The sequence below is a fragment of the Vespula vulgaris genome, chromosome 6, assembly GCF_905475345.1.
Source record: "Vespula vulgaris chromosome 6, iyVesVulg1.1, whole genome shotgun sequence".
NCBI lineage: Eukaryota > Metazoa > Arthropoda > Insecta > Hymenoptera > Vespidae > Vespula > Vespula vulgaris.
In genome coordinates this window covers 6,027,576-6,040,117 of record NC_066591.1, presented here as the reverse complement: position 1 = coordinate 6,040,117, position 12,542 = coordinate 6,027,576, and the positions used below count along the sequence as shown (strand labels likewise).

Genomic DNA, 12,542 nt, shown 5'->3' with positions numbered 1-12,542 from the left:
AACCATCGTACAATGTTCGTCGAAGAAAACGGTAGATTTTGATATTTTCTGAAAAAAGCTTGAAATCAAATTCCTGCTCTATCATTCGTACATAATAAATTTAATGCCAGTCGTTACGCATTTCTAATCAAATTTACTGGAGTCTATGGTTACCAGCGTGTAATGTAATACTCTGCGTTAAGGTTTATGTACTCCACGAGTACCACGTTTCAGAGAAACGTGCATTCTCCTTATATGTGAACGTATGCACGTGCGATATCCCATATGACTTAAACATGACGCTGAAGAAGAGTATGAATCTGAAGATCGCTCCCCTCATTCGATGTTACAACGCGATTCAGAAGTACTGAAAGTATCATCCTCGAACATGGTCTGGTAGTAAATTTTGAATCGATTAAAATCGATAGACCGTGTACATTCTTAAACCAATAAAAATTTTCTTATGGCTGTCCTTTCTCTCCGTATGTTATCTCCAAACAGGAAACAATGCTAACATGGCAATTTTTTACAATTTTTTTCAACGAAAGGCTTATAAAAAAATATGAAATGAAATCTATCGAAGATATAAAAACTATCGGGTTTTGTTAATTTTCTTTTTTTCAATTTTAGACCAGGAAAGAGATATTAACAATGCGAAGTTGTTAATTAATTAAAACGTAATTACACGTATTGAAAAGATGCGCATGGGGATTCTCGATCTCTCTTTCGTTCTTTTCGACGTCCAATGATTCTCGTTCGATCATCGTAACGAGCGCGATAAACGTACACGTCATAATCGTTAGAGGAGAGGATCGCGTTCGGTTTCACGTTTCGTTTGTACATACCTTTATATATGAACACGCGTAACCGAATCTATCCTCATCGTTAGTCTTCTCGTCGTCATCGTTAACGTTGTTCAACGATTTGCCGCGATAAATATAGATAGGTACCTACATATATTTCGCGAACGTAATTGAATTGGTTTATCTTGGCGGACTTGCGTGAGTTGAACGCCGCTAGTCTTCTCGAATTTGACAATACATCAACGTCACATCGATGCATTTCGATACTGATTTGTGGTAAACGTAATCACTCCCTTTATTAAATTCCATTGTCATCGGAATCGCTCGAGTCCGGTGCAGATGCGACTCGCTTCGTTCGTTCGCTCGTTCGTTGCTTCGTATCGGAACCAATCACGTTAATGTACAAAACGGTGGTTTTCCCTGAAGCGTTCCGCAAATCGTCCTCGTTACTGATCGAGATCTACGGGCCGATTTTAAATGGACGATTTGACAGATCTGATCTCATACAAACAATCGATTCCAAATACTGTTTGTTAATGATATCCAACATATTATTTTCACAAAACCGTGACATTAAATTGTTACACATCTTTAGCAACAATCGAAACGTGATCACGACTACAATTCGTCCATCGAGAGAGACTAAATTCGACGCCGTGCCGAACTCGGCAAGAGGCGAGAAAAAAAGCGGCGTGATTCGTTTGTATGCAAATATTTTCTTGTACCAGTCGACTCGTATGTACGCCGCCTTATCCCCCGTTACCTTTGTTGTTTGAAAATAAAACGTGGCCCCTTTCGATGGAAGACTTGTTCCTGGTACCCCGTGGAATGCCATAAAGCGCGCCAAGTTGCCATGTATATCGGCGAAGGTCTTGCCTGAATTTCCATCGAATGATCGGTGGTGCAACGCTTGTACTACCTGCGTGCAACGACCACGTTAAAAAACTGGAAAGAGAAAAAGAAAAAGAGAGAGAAAGTGAGAGAGAAGGAGAGAGAGAGAGAAAGAAAGAGGGGGGACAGAGACTGAGAGAAAGAGAAGGAAATACGAGTAGTTCAATGCATTCTCATTGATAAAACGACATGCTCGAAAAATAGATCGCTGGAAAGCTGTCAAGATTTTTTTTACGGTGTAATATCGATGTCGAAGCACTCTCGTCGATTTATTTTTCATTTCCGTTTATTTCGAAGAATTAGCATATCGTTCTTGACTTATCCCTTGGCTCACGGATTCTCCAAGAGTTTTTTTTTCTCTGCATTATAAAAGAGTGGATATCTTCTGGTGAAACGAGTCCTGCTTTTGATTTAAGAAAATCTGAGGATATTATCGCTCGGTGATTGTTGTCTCGTGGCACGTTAGGTATCAGTGAGACAGAGTGATCCTTTGTGATGAGAACAACGGAACTCGAAGTATAATTACAGGCAAGGGCTCGTGTCGTTGTCGTTGTCGTTGTTGTTGTCGTCGTCGTCGACCGCTTCGATCGCGTTGCTGCCTAAACGACAATGACCCTCTTTGGTCGATGAACGACCATCGGTCGGTACGGCGTAATCGCCTGTCACCTACAAACCACGAAGAACTCTCTAGTCCGGTCGATCGAAGCAGGATAGGTCTCGGACATCCGTATGTTCGTCTTCGATAAATCGATTCTCGGCGAACCGATTGGATCGTTAACATACAAGGATGTGAAGCAATAACGACACGTACCGAAATACAAGCTTCCTTTTTCACAAATCGTTTTATTAAATGAAACAATAAAAAAATAATCACTTATTAATTTCCATCGTATAGTAAAATTGTTCTCAAAAAAAAATTGTATGATTGTATGACTTGATCAATTAAAGATAAAAAAAAAAAAAATACGAAAAGAAAAGTAAAAAAGAAAATACATAAAAACAAAAAAGAAAAAGAAAACTTTCCTTTTTCATGGGAACGCGCAAATCCAAACACATTTCCATGAAAAAGCGTAATACTCTCGAAGATCCCACGGACGTTCAGATGTGATGTACTCTATTAAAGAGAGTCAAGTAAGAACGGACAATGCACTATCACGTTAATGTCTAGCGGAGTGTGGTTCTGTGTTCCCGGTGTATACGAGAGGACAGCTCGCCGAGCGTTATTATTTTTCCTTGTTCCTCCCGCTTTAGTTTCTTCCTACTCGCCCCCACGTTGTGTCTTTCCTTCTTCCGTGCCCTTGGGTTACCGGGTAAAATGATATGTTCTGCTAAACCCTAGGCACCGGGCCATAAGAGGCCAGATAAGACAAGATGGGCCACGGGATACGGGGATCCGTATTAACTTCCTTCTCTCCTTTGCAAATGGAAAAAAAGAAGGAAAAGAAGAAAAAGAAGAAGAAGAAGAAAGAGAAGAAGAAGGAGGAAGAGGAGGAGGAGGAGAAAGAGAGAGCAGGGACGCTAATCGCCCTTGCTCTGTCGCCTCGGGTTATCGCGTATGAAGTCAGTGAGAAAGAAGCGAGTTAGAAAGAAGAAGAGAAAAAGAGAAAGATTGCGAGAGATATAGGAAAGAAAGGGATAAAAGAAGAAAAGAGCGAAAAAGAAAACTTGTTTCTTTTTTTCTTTTTTCGCAATCTTTTTTGTTCAAGAAAAGATATAGCTTCTAAGACATCGACCTAAATGAGCTTGGTCTTCGATGCAATGGTAACGTGATGCTCCGGAGAAATTTCTTGAGTATTTTGGAGTATGTACGTTGCTACATTCAAAAGAAAGCTCATTGTCGTCTCGCGTGCGAAGCACTCATCGTGAACCTTTTTGTCGGTTGAGTGCTCGCGCCTCCAAAAAATGGAACCGCATTAAGGGGCTAACATAAATACGATAGGGAAGTCAAGTAATATGTAAAGCGGACGTTCTGCGTGTTTCGTGCATCGTATCGGAGTAAACGTGTCGTATACGATTATTTCTCCACATTGCTTTACCTCCAACCGATTTTTCGCGATTATCTTATGATTTTATTATGATTATGTTCGACATTATGATTTTATGTTTGACAAAGTATCTAAAGATTGTTTTTTAACTATTTCCACTCTCTAAATGCCAACCTCAATTGCTACTGACAGTTTGTCTATAAATCCATAATAAGGCTAATAAATATTACAATTTTTATTCAAGTTATTTAATGTATTCCGTTAAATTATTTCTGTTAAATTATTTTTCTTCATCTTTATTATTTACCACGCTCTTATTATTGACGTTAATTTATTTCCAAGTTATTATTGAATTAAAAATTCTATGAGAGAGGATAAAAGTTTAAAATTACACTTTCTTATAATTTCAAACAAAAATCAAACATTTCAATGGTAAAGATAATTTATCATATTTTCTAGTAAAACAAATTTTTTATTTTTTTTTCGTACAGAACTTTTGACGCACAAAAAAATGCTAGAAAGAAATGTTATATCAATTTTTTTATTCTTACCAGCACTAACACTACTATTCTTATATGAATTTTTTTTTTCTTTCCAGAATCGAATCCTTAAATCATCGCTCAAACTACCGTTAATTACTCGACGGAGACCGGTAGTCTGACGATTCCAAATACTTAAGCTAATTCCCTTTCGACCGAGCAACCGAGACCAAAATCATTATAGTCCGATTAGACCTTAAGGAATTAATTCGGCCATTGTCTGTGGGATTTCTGTCTGCGCCATAAACCCTTTTGACTGGAGGGTAGTACGTGTTATGTCCCTTCTCCTAATCTTGCCTTCTTCCTCACGCTTTTCAAGATCGGTCAATTTAGGTATATCTGATCTTTGATCTCCCCTCACATGACAAATTGCATCATCAAATTCATTATTAACCTTATTAGAAGAAAAATTATTTTACTTGTAAACAAATAAAAAATATTTGAATTCATATTCTTATCTATCAAATAGTGAACAAAGAATGAAAAAGATAATCGTAGAGCGTAATTATTACCTATGCGAAGACAATAATGAATTATTTAGTCGAATTTAAATAATTTATATTGATTAGATGTATTTTTTATTAAACAGATACTATCTATTATTGATTCTTCAATTTGTATTCTAAGAACTTTATACAGGTCACGAATGACAATTGTTTGTAAACTACATGTTTTGCCATTCATTCACAGAGTCTAATTCCAAGAAGATGACTCGTACTGTTAGAAAGATTACACATATTAAACAAATATCACACGTATTAAACAAAATTCTTGTTCATCACCGTTTTATACAACAAAGTTCTTAGAATTAATATATTTTAATCGAATAGAAAACGAAGTAAAGAATCAAACAATAAAAAAATTTCAATTGTGCAAAGATATGATAGTATCATTCGTTCCTCTTTAAATATCCTGTTTCTCAATTCAAATTTTTCGTGAAATCTCTCGCAATGGAAATTCAACGAGCTTGAATTCGATCGTGTTCTCAAGTAAAGTGTTCGAATTATGGGCAATGGATACGAGACGAGAGATGAAACGCGAACCGATGGAAGCATCGCAGTGAGCACTTTCGTCTCAAAGGAAGGCAGTTCGTACTATCTTGGAGGAGTATGGGAAACCGCATAATGTGTAACCAGAGATACTCTTGCATGCTCGTAGGGCTCTTTAGTGTAGGCAGAGGGTGCAAAGTCGTGGCGAGACTTCGACGACCCTTAAAATCGAGAGAGAGAAAGAGAAAGAGAGAGAAAGAGTGATAGAGTGAGAGAAAGAGAAATATAGAGAGAAAGAGGGGTGACCCATGCAACCTTTCTGCCACGAAGAAAGGGTCAGAAAGGAAGGCAGGAAGGAAGGAAGGAAGGAAGGAAGGTCCGTTCCCTTGAGAGCGATCCACAAGGAAGTGAGTACGAAGCGGATTCCGCGGGACGAGCGTTCAGAGACGCGAAATATCGAGGCCACGAGGCCTTTAAATTAGAATCGTGCTACCCTCCTTCAGAATAGACGTTCGCATTTACCCTCGACTACGTTCCTGGGACCACGAAATTAACAAAGATTCCCATTATACATTCGCCAACGCTTACGTTTATGTCCTCGCATTTTCTTACATATTAATCTTAGAATCGACTCGAGAATAACTGTGATAGTAGCTTTTGAAGTACTATAATATAAGTAATATGGAAGACAAGGAGTTATGGCGAATGATAACGATATAATAAAGATATATCCATCACAATGAAAAATATATGGACCCTGTCAAAATGGATATGCAAAATGTGTATGTAAATAAACCTACAAATTTATTCATCCTGTTCGATAAGACGAACGTAGATAGATTCAAATAAATGAAAAATCTAATGTATAACTTCGCAAATAATAATAATGTGATGATAGCTATCTATATACTGTAGAAGATCGTTTCTCGATCCAAAGATTAACATTGGGTAATATCGAATTTTTAATGGGTCATAAAACGATAGCTACTGTCTTATATCACGGTGAAGAAAGTAATTCATTTATTTTAAGATTTCCAGAAAGTTTTCATAAAATATTCTGCCGAGTTTACGACAATACCGTAATAACATGTTCTTAAAATAATACCTGTATACAGTGACTCTAGTTTATCAGATTTAAAAAAATTTTATATCAAAAACATTTAGATCGTGATATCGTTATAAACGAGTTATCAGTAATAAAATTATCGGGTAACATGGTAAAACGATTAAAAACGCTGCTGTAGAATACTATCATTGTCTGTTTTCATACTCTATATCTAACATTCGCGAGAGAAACCGAGTATCTTCTTCTTTCTGTGTCACTGATGATTATTAAACTTCTACGTGTGTACGTCATTCGTATCGAGTACAATACTTACCACCATAGAAAGGTAGCATACCGATAACGAGAACGAAGGGTGTATTATGAAAACGCGGTTTATCGAGTCCCTTTAAAGGCAACGATAAGCTGCATAAGCCCAATTGGAGGGCTTGGGACTAGTACGATTTATTTTTGAATGACAATCCCTATTTGCGAAGACAAGGTGGTTCCCGAGAGAAAGAGAGAGAAAAATAAAGATTCTTGTTATCACGAGGATGGTAAACCACCTCCGGGTGTAACAGGACTGGTCGTCGCTACAATGACGCCCTACCAAACGAACTCCCTTCTTCCTTGCCTTTGCGTCCGTGCAACGCTACAAAGGCAACTTTTACCCCTTTTCTTGACGACCACAAAGTGTGTGCACAAAAGTTCTTCTCCCTTCGCAAATACCACCCTACCAGCAGCATCAAATCCATGTGAAGACTGGTGGCATGTCGTCGTATAACGATTTCGCCGAGATGACAAACGGCCATTGTGCACTACCACAAGCTGCATCGTCGAGATATAGCTCTTGCGATGCATTACGGACGAGACTGATTTACCAACGAATCGGCGCGCCGCGAATCGTCCTACTCGACTAAATAAAAAATATCATTCATCGTTCTTCTCTTTCTCCTCCTCTCTCAATCTTTCTATCCAAAATGGAGAACTACTCGACCGATCTAACTTACGATTTATGAATCGATATTATCGAAAACGAATTACATTCTCGAAACGTCTTATCTATGACCTCATCTCGTTTAATTTTTTTTATAGTCCTTTATCATCTAACTTGATCTGTCATAGGTAGAACGAGAGAGAAGATCAGAGAGGGTATTTGATTTCACGAAACATCGGAAGCATCTTTCTTTGCTCTCTAGTCCTCCGTTCGAAATATTTCTTATCGAAATCAAGTTCTTTTCACGATCGAGAGGTCTTGGACGGTACGAGATGAAAGTAGAGGAGATAGAAGCGTGGTTGGTGAAAAAAAAGAGAGAGAGAGAGAGTGAGACAAGAGAAGAGAAGAGAAGAGAAGAGAAGAAGAGAAGAGCGAGAGCTTGACAGTAAGGAGAACGGAGAGAAGCAGGTATAGGTAATGTACCAAAATTGCTTTACCGCCGGTCCATTTACGGAGATGAAAAGCACTCTCTGGCAAGTACACCGGTGGCTTCGGCGAAGGGTTCACGGCAGCCAGTAGTGTCGTCGTACCCTACCAGAGACGTTGAATACAGCCGACGTCCGACCACGCTCTCCATTTCAGTTTGCAACCAACCCTTTGACCAATTTGCTGTTACTACATAGTGTAACTTTCGCTTCGGCATTATCATGAGGTGTATTAGTAGCGTCGCGATAGCGACTGCCAAGTTACTTCATCACCGACTGATCTCGAAGATCGGATCTTAAATGGCAATCCGTAAGAAACTATATCCCTCTGTAAACACACAAATCACGTGGTATCAATTTCTAAGAACTTGACACTGCGTGAAAAACAAATTGTTTGTCTTACATCGTTAAATGTATAATGTATGTAGGTATATGTATACATGGAATGTTTACTTTTAGCGAATAGAGGTGAGCGTGCAAAGAATATGATTTTGTAAGAAATATTCTGAAGATATTTTCATATAAACAAAAGTAAGTAAAAACTATTGTATCCAAAGATCAATAAAACGCCCTTCGTTAATTCGTGGAATTAATATGTACACAATCTGACTCATGTAAATAGTTTTTCTTATCTATTACGACGCTTACTCACCTTATTACTCATCACATGTTTATTGATATTATACATTGATATATCTTGAATAAACGAAAAGTCATAGAGATATGAAACAAAGACTGTTTTAGACAAAAAAATATCCTCTTTTTATTTATGTGCTGAAATATAATTGAATATAATACTATAGAATTCTATCGAACTGTACGAAAGAAAAATAGTACCATTGTCTCGACATGGACAAATTTAATAAATATTTGCATAAAAGCATTAAATTATATATAACATTTGAAACGCCCTTTAAACTTTTGTATAAGCTCTATTCTATTTTAACAAAATGATACGTCTTAAACTCAATCGTATAATTTTCTTCGAAGCAAATTTTTTATTTTATACGGTCGAATTGAGAATTCTTTTCAAGAATGATATTCACGCTCTGCCAATTTCGACATAGAAAAAGTCACAGCCGAGGGATTTAGCTTTGGCTTGTTGTTCGATTAAACGGCAACGCGCGTATAATATCAAATTTACTTTCGTTTTGACACGGCTGCATGTTAATGCGCTGCACGGCGGTCGAGCAATGTCAAACACAGTATTTACGGGCGAGGTCTGTAGCGGTCAGACGCGTGCACATATACACGCGTAACACGTGTGTTTGTCGAACGAGAAAACGCACTCCGTTTCACGAGTTTCGAGCAATCGAACGAAATCTCTCTCTCTCTCTCTTTCTCTCTTTGTTTCTCTGTTTCTCTGTCTCTTTGTCTCTCTTTCTCTTTTTCTCTCTATCGTGCGCGCACGCGGACGTGCAAAAACATCAGCCAGCAACTCTTGACGTGAATACATCGATCACAAGAGGATACGAGCGGATGACGGTGACGACTCGTCAAACTTGTTGTTATTATTATCCATGATAAAAAATATTTCTCATTTCCATATTTTATAAGTCTCTCCCTAGAAATTCATCTCGATTGCTGTTCTACAGAAATTTAGATGTAAAAGATAAAAGAACGACGTGTAACTAATAGCCAAGTAAAAGATGAATTAAGAAAGGAAGTCTTAAACTTTCTTCGAAGTCTTAACTGTACTTCTGAAATGAATTTTCTCGAATATACTAACAAGATCTATCGCGCGACTCCAGGCGATCCTTAAACGACGATTCAACGGCGTTTAAATAATGATCGTACTGACTTGGAGCCGAGGGCGAGTCGAAAGATCAGGTGCACCAAGGAAAACTACTCCCGGAAATGGATTGAACCGAATTCCGGTAGGGCTAGGGAGTCGATTAGGGTGCAACCGAACGGGAGATACGAGAGATTTCTCGAGGAGGAAAGGGACATCAACGACGATTTACTGTCCATCGGTTCTATTCTTCGGTCATTTTCTTCTACAGTTTATCTCCTTCTCTCTTTCTCTCGTTTTCTATCTTTCTCTCTACGTCCCAAGGAGTTCTGACCCCGCGGAAAATCGAAGTGGATCTTGCCGTTCGGTATTAACATTTCCATCAAATTCTTCCGTTCCATAAAACAATTTGCGCTCAGTTTTTGCTCTGCTAAGGCGCGACGATTCGATCGTGATGCGATCAATGAACCGGAAGGTACGTACGAGTCTCTTCGCATTTGGGAAGAGTCGAAATGTCACGCTTGACGAGCGTACTACGATCCTTTGAGAATACGCGTTAGACTGGAGTGTCTGCGAATAGACTTTCTCCGTGAAATCAAGCTAAAACTCGGGAATACGAGCTGTAAACTAAGTAATTAAATTAATCACAAACAAATTATTTGTTCGATTATTCCTCGAGTTAATGTTATACCATTTAAAATGACTTCTTTTCGATATGACACACTTCTCCACTTAAGATTAATAAATGGTACTCTTATCAGATTATTACATTATTCAGTAATATTTCTTTTAAAGAGGAAACTAATAAATGAACGTAATTTAATTGTATCGAATTAAATTTGCGAAAGAACATCTTACGATCACATTCATTGGTCGACACAGATCATCTTACGTCGATATAATAAAATAAAACAATTAGGTCTAGTTAGAAGAGGTTCACACGGTTCGTTCGGAACGTTAGAACCCCTCTATGAACGCAACGTCGACTACTTCGAATTCCCAAGAGAAATCGTAGGTTGTGTCGACGGGCAGCATCAGTTTCAGAAAGCCACGTCGACCGATAAACTTTTTATTTAATTACGCGATAGCTACACATCTGCGTACTTCTTTTCAACTACATTGCCGACTGGAGAACTAAAAGTATTGGTGACCAGGGAATACCTTCCTCTATCCTTATTGTCCTCGTCAAATCGGACGTGCCAGTATCAACTAAAGTCGCTTTCCTTTTAATCGAGCACGATCCATTTTCTAAACTACAAGCTGTAAAATGGCAAAATGCTTGATTACACAGCGAAGAACGATGTCTTCAAAGTAAATTGAAAACACTTCGCATTTTATTACATTACGATAAAATAAATAGATGTACAAGATAAAACAAATTATATATGTAAATGGTGCCTCATGAAGAATTCTTCACCCGAGTCTTTATCGCATGTTTTTTTCCTTATCTTGGTTTTTATTTCATAAGAATTGTCAATCATTGCTAATTATTTCAGACATATCTCGAGTTAATATCTATTATCTTATATTATTATTTAACAATGCATATACGTGCTTTAAATCTTTTATGGAAAGATTGGAAAGAGCCATCATTCGAAAATTCGAAGATAAAACAAAATGGCTGGAAGTTGTAATCGATCCCACAACCGTGGATTCAATATCCGCAAAGCGTCAAATTTAATTTCGTACGTAGCCATCGCTATTTGTTCGTAAGCGGCTACGCGTAAAATACGTTCTCGCTTCTGCTATTGCTACCGATTCGATGCCGACGCTTTCTTTACACGGAACGAACCGTAAAATCCAGATTCCATAGGTATACATTCAACGGCGTTGCTCGGACCCATTTTCCTCGATATTGTAAAGCTTATTTACTCAAGGAAAACAAGAGCTAAGCGCCGATCATTTAACGATGCCGCACCAGCCGAACGTCTCCTATTGATTTCTATCGAAGTTGTGCTAGCTGTGCAATCGCTTTCATCATATTGCGAAAGAAAATAATATACGAGTGGGAATTTCCTGTCGAGCCATGCGCCACGATTTACCATACCGTCGGATATTCTCTCGCGGTCAGCCGTGTTCCATCCATTGCAATTAAACCAAACAATTAGTAAAACCCTTTCCCTGCTGATAACCGAGTCGCACCCATGCTGCAGATTATGCTCTAAATATAACAAAGATAGATAACGCAGAAATCTACAAAATGATAAAAATCTCTTTCGAAGAATCATTTTCGAGTATTCTTGTTAAACGAAATAAATAAATATGTGAAACATCTTTCAACCTGCCTATCTCTGTAAATCGTTTGTGCAAAATCAATGAATGAATATGCAGAACGTATCGAAAGTCGGTGCGTTGTTATCGCGACAAAATCCCGCGATCCATATAACGTGGCCGGACCACAGAGCCATGAAATTTAATTCCATAAATGGCAATCGAACGTACATACGCAGCTTACGTATGTATTATATAAGCGTACGCAACGCGGCCCATGTTTGTACGGTCGCGCGTACGTGCAAACATTGGCGCGACTATAACGTCATAACCCAATAACTTGGTACGGTGAGATGAGGTGGGGATAAAGGGAGGAAGTTCGCGAGAGCCACGATCCTATCGAACGGCAAAATGATTTTTATTTGGTGAACACGTCGAACCGCAGTCTTTCGCGTCTTCTAACGGTGCTGGATAATTACTTAGGCACGGCAATCAAGTAATGGATCCCACGTGTGCATCTCTGCATCGGTATCTCTGCTATCTACACATTTGAAACCGCGAGCAATCGCAATACCGTGACTATCCTGTGATTTTCGCATTATCCAGAGATATATCCAGATATATATTCGAGAGACCTGGGAGATCCTTGTTTTTAGGTCAATTTTTATAATCACTCTCTCTTTTTCTCCTCCGATTGTTATAATCGCTCTATTGTGTAATTATGTGATGAAAATCTGTTACATCTGCTGGCTTTTTTAATTTTTTCCAGTCCAATCCGGTCATACGTTTAACATTTTCATCCATTATTTAATGACACAAAACTGGTCAAGCGCTTTTTAATAATCAGTACGAAATGTTCTATATCGCGAATAAATTGAAAAAAATTCATTTTCTATAGAAATCATACGGCAATTTGTCTATATTTTTATGTCGTTGTTATACTATAATC

General features: G+C 38.2%; 1 long non-coding RNA gene across 2 annotated transcripts in view; it reads right to left on the bottom strand.

The window, feature by feature from the left end:
• Positions 1-1,119: 1,119 nt before the first annotated feature.
• The window catches only part of LOC127064733 (uncharacterized), a 220,390-nt gene continuing 208,967 nt past the window's right edge, over positions 1,120-12,542 (bottom strand). Inside the window, exons 6-7 of one of the 2 annotated variants that reach the window (XR_007781812.1) lie at positions 7,663-7,978; positions 1,120-1,727 (exon numbers count right to left, since the gene is read on the bottom strand). This is a non-coding gene — a long non-coding RNA (uncharacterized LOC127064733). The remainder of the gene's footprint in view (positions 1,728-7,662; positions 7,979-12,542) is intronic. The other variant, XR_007781811.1, reaches the window with a different exon arrangement.